Source organism: Drosophila sulfurigaster, chromosome 3 (genome assembly GCF_023558435.1).
Source record: "Drosophila sulfurigaster albostrigata strain 15112-1811.04 chromosome 3, ASM2355843v2, whole genome shotgun sequence".
Classification (NCBI taxonomy): Eukaryota; Metazoa; Arthropoda; class Insecta; order Diptera; family Drosophilidae; genus Drosophila; species Drosophila sulfurigaster.
Window position 1 is genome coordinate 35883193 of NC_084883.1, and position 8281 is coordinate 35891473.

The window sequence follows — 8281 nt, forward strand, 5'->3', positions numbered from 1 at the left end:
CAACAGTAGCCAAAGATTTGTTGAGAGTGCTTCTGATCATTTCATGTGCTTGCCATTTACAAACTCAATCAACAGAGTGTAGAAACATTTACAAAACTACATTTTTAAGTATTTGAGTTTTAAATTAACAAACACTTTGTTTTCTTGATCACCATTTATTTTATTCATAAAGCTTACAATATTTAAGGTCAACTCTGACAGCCCAATATTTAGTATTTCAATAAAATACTAGAAAAAATTCTATAACAAATTTGATAGGTATTTACCTATCTACATTTCAGCATCAAAAATATGCTTATCATCCCAATTTCAGTTTTGAAACATTGGCGGACAACTAAGGTACATAAACAGAATAAGTTTTACAATATTTTCCACATTAAGCATTAGTTATTGTATAACCAAAAAGTATACCAATTTGTGCTCTTTATAAGATCGTAACTGTATCTGCAAAACCTGAAAAATTTTTTCCTCTGGTGTGATTACGTTTGGTTGGCGCATCATAAAATTTCCCACATTTCTCGCAGTTGGTGAACCCAACCCAAAAGTTCAATAGAATTTTTGGTGTGTGCAATGCCGAAAGCGTATCAAATGCCTGGCTAAAAAGCCAGCTAAACAGCCTCCTGACCAAGCCACAATTGTCATTGAACGTCCATTCAAATGTCACAAATTGTTTGCCAAATCGCGCATTGGACATGAAATAGTTTCGACAGTTTAATTTGCCTGCCCCGAACCGATGGGGCGATGCCAATTGTTGTTGTTGTTGTTGCTGTGGTTTTGGTGTTTGCCTGCTTTTCCATACTATACTATACTGGATATACATATGTGTATATAGTGGTTTAGGTGGCTTGTCGATGACTTGGTGGCTACCATGAAACACCTACCAAATGCTTATGGCCATTATTTGAAGGCAACTCTGTCTGTCGGCATGCAAATGCCTAAATGCCGCTGATGCTACACATAGAGAAATGTTCAGAGATTCTATAGATAAAAGTCGAGTAAAGTCATATAACGGGAATATTATTAAGAGAATTAAAGTTTACAAAAATTACATCAAGGGAATAGCTTTAAAATTGAACATGGATTGATTTGGAGAATTATTTGACATACCTGCATTTATGTAATATTCGTTTACTTATAAAGATATAAGCAAAAAAGCATTGTAAACGGGAAAACTGAATTTAAGAAAAATTTCATGGGCAAAATAGCATTTTAATTTATATTAAATTATTATGAGTACTTATAAAGTAAACTTTCATTTAAGTAGTCTTTGTTTGTCTTTAAAGTTGTATTTAAGAAATACATTAATATTCCAACAATATAACATATAGTCTGTTAAAACAGTATTTTCAGTTGATAAAACAATTTTTTGTTAGTAATTTTTAGAATAGCGTATTACGTTATTTTTGTTCCTACTTAAATAAATACAAATGCAATTTCAAATTAGCAAAAGTAGCAAAGACAAAATTAGCCTGTTATGTTTTTTTTTTGTAATTTAAATTACGTTCGCTTGTAAAAATGTATAATAAAGAGTTCTTTCTAATGATCAATTAATATTTATCAGTGTATTTCGTCTATTTGGTGACAGTGGAAGCTCTACTGCTGTGGCTGCTGATGCTGCAGATGCATCCAATAGATATGAGCGCGGCGATAACGTTGACATTCCACCTAAATTTATAATTTTTCGCCGAGTTTTTCCCTTGTGCGCAAAAGCTTTTAATTTTTGCCGCCAATTCCGTTCACATTTGTCGTCGTCGAAGTCGTCGTCGTTTCCCAACTCTCCAGCGGATTTGTCATTTGCCCGTAGTTGTCGTTATTGTTGTTGCTGTTGCTGCTTCTGTTGTTGCTAGGCATACGAGTATTACAACAACTACTGTAGCAGCAGCAGTAGCTCCGCTTTCAAGTATTAAGCTTGCGAGCAGTAGCTCCCATGTCTATGTCTCTGTCTATGTCTATTTCAATGTTCATGGAGTGTATTCAAAATCTGCCATGATCATTACCATAACTGATCTTGTTTTGTCATGGCGCCTCCTCCAAACCATCCCTGCTGTCATCCCTCCTCCTCCATCTCTGCTCTTTGGCTACTGTTTTTTATTTGTTGTAGTTGTCTTCGTTTTTGTGATGATTTTCTGCGGTTCATTTGAGTCACGAATTGCTCGAAATGCCTTCGACTTGGACAACCGCCGAGCACTTGGACCTGGGACTCCAGTTGGCGTGTTCTTTTGTCCGTGATTTCATTTTGATTTGAGCCACAAAACTCTTTGCACACGACAAGAGCGTATCGTAGGTGCCTTCCCTCCTCTCCTCTCGTCTCCTCTCTCTGCTCTCTCCTCTATCCAGCCACTAAATGCTGTCATTGAATTTTAATTTAATTCAATGCATTTGCCAACCAAATAGTACAACAGCAAAGCACAATGTTTGGAGAAGATCGCTTTGCGATAATAAAAGCTGGGAAAATTTTTAGTTGCCTTTGTGCTGCTCTGATTCCCATTATTGGCATGATCATGTTGATATTTGTTTTCTGTGTTTGCCAAATGAAAAAATAAACAGATCGAAATGTCTTCATTTATGCCAGAGTTATGCTAATGGATCAGATACTAGCTTCTGTCTCTCGATTGAGGTCAGCTTGGTCAGCATTACGAAACGACAATACGAATAGAAAATATTGCAAATTTATTAAAGTTTAAAGAAGTTCGAAGGAAGCAATTAATTTGGTTTTCGATACACCGAAGAGTTCACATTAAAGTAGAGCTTTGAAAGTGAAAAAACCTTCCTAAAACTGTGGAATTTTTCACTGCTTTCCCATTGAATTCAATTTAATTTTCCGGTCACATTAATGGCATTTTCTCAAATGGTAGTAAAAATCCTTTGGCTAATTTCACGCCATTAGCATACACTTCGCAGCTAGAAACAGCTGAATTAGCAGTCAAAGTCTGGGCTACGATCATTAACTTGTCCAGAGAGTCCGAAGACAGCAAACGGCGAAAGGCATATAAACCACACGCAAAGGCATTTTAATAATAAAAATTTAATTTGTGACTAACAAATTAATTTCGAAGCGCATTTACACCTCCTAATCTCGAATCACTAAATTGTCGATGGAGCCAACGAATCGAGGCGAGTCGAGTCGAGTCGAGGCGAATGTGAAGCGAAACCTCGAAAGACCGAAAGACCCAAAAGCAATTGCCAAAGAAGTAGGCGTTCACAAGGCAAAATACAAACACACACACACACACACTCGCACACACACTCAGCCATTAGGCGCACCTAAGCGGCAACATTAGTGTGTCTATAGGCAAAAGGCTATGGCAATGGCAATGGCGATGGCAATTTTCCCAAGGAGTCCAAGTTGGAGGCTGCTGCAATTACTGCTGCAAGCGCGACGCCGGCTATCACTCGCGCCAACAATATCAATATTTATGCAGACGATAACACCTTCTGATTTACGTCAGCATCGCATGCAGATGCGAGGCTGGCTGCTCCCCTAGTTGATGCCGCCGCCTACGGATCTTTGCCTTGGCATTGCCAATACAAACTCCAACTCCAACTCCAACTCCAACTCCATCTCAAACTCCTGCTCCAAGTGCAACAGCAACGGCGGCGTTTCGATTTTTCTATTAAGAGCTCAACACTTGCGCTACTGAGCAACTTGCAACAGACAAACTTGCAACTTACAACAGGCAACAGGCAACCAGCAATTTTCAAGTTAACGCCCCGCATTGGCCAAAAAAAAGAAGAACGTCACAGCTTTGCATATGACAAACTACAAGCATATCCTGTAGATAATAAGGAAAACATATTAAAGCGAACTACAGCTAAGCATGGCACTAGTTTTAAATAGCTTGTGTTTAGTGCTTCAAAAATTAAATAATCATTAAATTAATTCCAAAATAAGTATTTTGTATTTCGTAAAATATAGTAATAGAAAAGCATTTAATATTGTTGTTACAATAAAAAAAATCGAATCGCAATTTTTCTGTATTTTTCTATATTTATTAGTCTATTAAATTGTTCTATTGTCTGCATTTTATTACCAGGGCGACTGAAAGAGAACTTTACAAAATAAAGCTAAGAAATAAAAAAGCGTATTTTAATTGAAAGACCCTTTTCAAATTAGTACTGACAGTTAAGTTGATAAATTTATATAATCTTAGAGATACAACATTTTACTATACCATTAAAACTTTTCAGCAACAGTTCAAGTCGATATATTTAAATATCATACTTACAATTCAATGAATTATTTTAAAAATATTAATAATCTACAAGTTTTATAGACGATAATAATAAGTTAAGTTCATATATATTTAAATATTATAGAAGCAATCGATTATTTTGAAATAATATTATAAATTTGTATATAATCATAATCAAATAATCATCTTTATTAAACACTTGTCTTTTATTGGTGCTATAGTGCAATGAAAGTTGAGTACATAATACCATCCGCAGCAATAAATGCTGGGTACAAAAAGTATAACATGTTGGACATAATGGATATTAGCATAAATTTTACGCCGGCTACAACAAAATGTTGCTGCAGCAGTTGATTGCCATTGCCACAAAATGTTGCCGGCAACAAATCGCAATTGGGAACGAGATCGCACAGACACAGACACATCGCCAAGGAGCACATGGTGTGGGGAACTGTGGGGAAGCCCCATTTGCAGGTTGCTTCGATCTTGGCGTCGGCGGTGAAGAAGAAGGCGAAGGCGGCGACGGCGACGGCGTCTCTGGGAACCAGCAAAAAAGCTAAAGTTAAGGAAAATTTGCACAGGCAAATAAGGCTTGAAAAGCAAATAGTACAACAGCAAAAGCAGCAGCAAAAAGTGAGCAAAATGGGTGAAAAATAGTAAAAATAAAAAAAAAAATAAAGATGCGCATGTTTATTATTGTGTGGCTGCGGTGAATGTTGCATTTATTATTTATTGAGTTGTTATTAGTGCAAACTACGCGCCATGTTTATCTGATTCCAATGCTGTTGCAGCTGCTGCTTTTGCTGTTGTTGCTGATGTTGCTGCTGCTTCTGCTTCGGTTGCATGTTCAGGTAGCTGCAACATGTTGCCGCTGCACATTGCGCTAAGCTTGTTGCATGTCTGCAATTGTTGCTGGTAGCTAAAACATTTTGAATTATTATTGGCAAAGCCAAGAGGCAACTTAATTAATACATGCCTCGGGCTTAAGCTCAACAACAATTACCACAAACACTCATCAAGCCGCTAACAGATACAGCTACAAATGCAACTCTCAGATACAGATACAGATACACCGATATAGATAGAGCTGCAATTGAACCAAATTGGTAACGGCAGCTGGTAGTCAACTGCCTGGTTGACAATAACCATTCGGATCCATTCCGGATAGCGGCTCCATTGTCAACTTCAAGTGCTCCAAGTGCTCCAAGTGAAGCTGCTCCATTACTATTTTGAGCTGAAAATTACTTTATAGTGTTTGCTCGCATAAATTGATGTAATCGTTTGTTACCATTTCTGAACTCTGCAACTCCAACTCTGAACTGGCTGCAACACTCGCCGCTTCCATTGTCGTCCAGCAGCAATGACTTGGACTCTGCAGCTCAGTTCAGCTCACCATTTCAACACAGCTGCCAACAAAGACAGCAGCGCATGCGTTTCACACTTTTTTTCGCTCCTTTAAACGCTCAGATATTCGGGCTATGTTTGGCATGCGTACGACTCGGTATAATCGGGGAATTTTGCGACCCTCCTCCACACCTGGCTGCACTACAAAAAGAGCTGCTGAGCAGAGAAACGCAAAAAAAAGTATCAAGAAATAAACTCAATCATTAAAGCAACAAAAACTTATTTTAAGCAGCTGCTGCAAGACGGGAAAAGTGTTTGGAAAAGAGCACAAATTTTGGTCATATTTCTTTTTTGACTACTTATTCAACATACAATTTATTTATTCACATATTATATTATGTTTGACAATGGAGAAATGCATTGCAGAATAATAATAATCTTAAATAAAATGATGAAAAAGTAAAAGTATTATTTCTAAATCAAACAGCATGAATATAATACAAAATTAAATACTATAATATGTTTATATTTATCTGTAACAACTTGATTTTTAATAATTCAAAATTCTGCATCCTTGCTGAAAATCTTTCTTATTTTGGAAATGAATGAATAGTAATTTTCTAATTTTGCTGCCAATATTTTTGTTCAAATGAATGGTAAGTTCCATCAATATTAATGATAAATGCAGTTTATCTAAATCTTTAACCTTGCACCAAACTTTACGTATATGTATTTACAATTTCTATAAAATAATTTTTAGAAAAATCTATATTTTACAACAACTCTGATACTTTGCTGCCAAACTTTTCCCAGCAGTAAATTAATGGCGTTACTTCGACATCATTAACGCGGTGGTTAGTGCTTAAAATAAGTCGGATATTGGCACATTATCAATATGTGTGAGTTGCTGTTTAATGAGTCGTAACCGAAGGAGTAACTCCACATATCACTGCAACACCTACCATTCGCTGTATCTAACGACAACCACTTGAGATTATTGCTGAAATGACTGCAGCTGCCCTTTTGGTCCTCCCGCTTGACTCTCAGTTTGTTGTCATCAGTTTTCAGTTTGTGTGTCACAACAAAAAGGGCGCAGAGTTACACATAGATAATATATATTTCCAGGACAAGGACTAGCTAGAGCACATGCCATTATCTGGCTCTTGCTTTTATTGTTGAAAGAACATTGCGCTTTGTTTCGCTACACAGATTGTTTGTTGTTGTCCTGATGCTTCGACCGAGGGGTCGTCAATGTGGTGCGGAGCTGTGCGGTGTGTCGTCGCTGGCAGCCAAACAAATTTATTGATTAATGCCCCGTTTCGTGTTGGGAAACAAGACAACAACAAAAGGCAGCGTCGCACATACGATAAAACACAGTATAATGGCACAGTTCCACAGCTACCCAATGACAATGACCTTCTGTCTAGCCAATGAAACAAAACGGCATTAAACTAAGCCCATAAATAATGTTGAACAAGTCAAGCATCGACTCGGCATTCTCTCGATCGATGTTTTGACTCTGTTTTCCAACTGTCAGCACAGTTTTCATTATGTTTGTTGCAGCATTTGCTACGCATAACTCATTCTCGAACAATATATAGTTCATTATATAACAATCAATTTGTTTTGACAATTCGCAATAGTTATTCACGTACCTTTCTCCACGCTTCTACCTACAGTTCATTTGTTGATCCTTTTGCCATTTTGAAATTACAATTTAAAGAGGCTTGAATTATATTATGCAATTATTTTACCTTTCATCGGATTAAAGAAACACTTATGAAGCAAATAAATTATGCTAGAGAGGCTTTGGTTTTTAAAAATGTTTTTGATTCAAATTACACTTTAATATAAAAAGTGGATATTTAAGAGTGGTTTAAGGAATACAAATTTTGTTTGTTGTTTCATAAAATTAGCTTAAGAACATAATATCAAAAATATTGAGGTGAAAACATTTGCAAATACTTAAAATATGCCTAAAATAAAATTTTAATTTATAAACTAAAATATCAATGTAGTAATAGAAATTTGAATCATATATTTGAATGATAATATATAAAATATTGGCAATATCTAACTTATTTTATTTTTGAATATTTAACCTAATTATTTGTTCTATTTTAAAAACATGTTGACTAAGCTGTTGTAGTTTTGCTTAGATGTCAGCTTAACAACCGAACTTGTTGGTAGCATTAAAGTCAGTTTCTACTTTGTATTCGTCACTTTAATCCAACAATTAGTCAAGACTAAACACCTTTCACACCTTCAGTACCGAGTATCGAGACCAACAAATCCAACAAACACACAAAGAAGAGTTGCATTCACAGCAACCAATGCCGTCAATGTCATTCATCCAATACGAGCACAAACTATGTGTGTGTTTGTAATTCAATTGCAATCACAGCAAGTGAACCTGGTGGCATTTAACATTGAGCTGGGGCAGAGCGGTGGCAAAGATAGGTGGAAAACAGAGGCAGAACCACTCGGAATCAGCGGGCACACAATAACAAGAAGAGGGCAATGCCAAAAGCGCAGCTGGAAAACAGTCAACAAAACAAAGATTTGAGTTTAGATCAAAGCGATTTCACCGCCACTTGCTGTTAACTCGATGGCGCTCAAGGTACACGATGGACTCTTGCACTGGACCTGGACCTGTACCTCGATGTGGATGTGGATATCGATGTGCTGCGCTGCTCTGCGCTGGATTGGAGTGTAACTAGTGTCTAGTGACCAAAGCTTCCCAG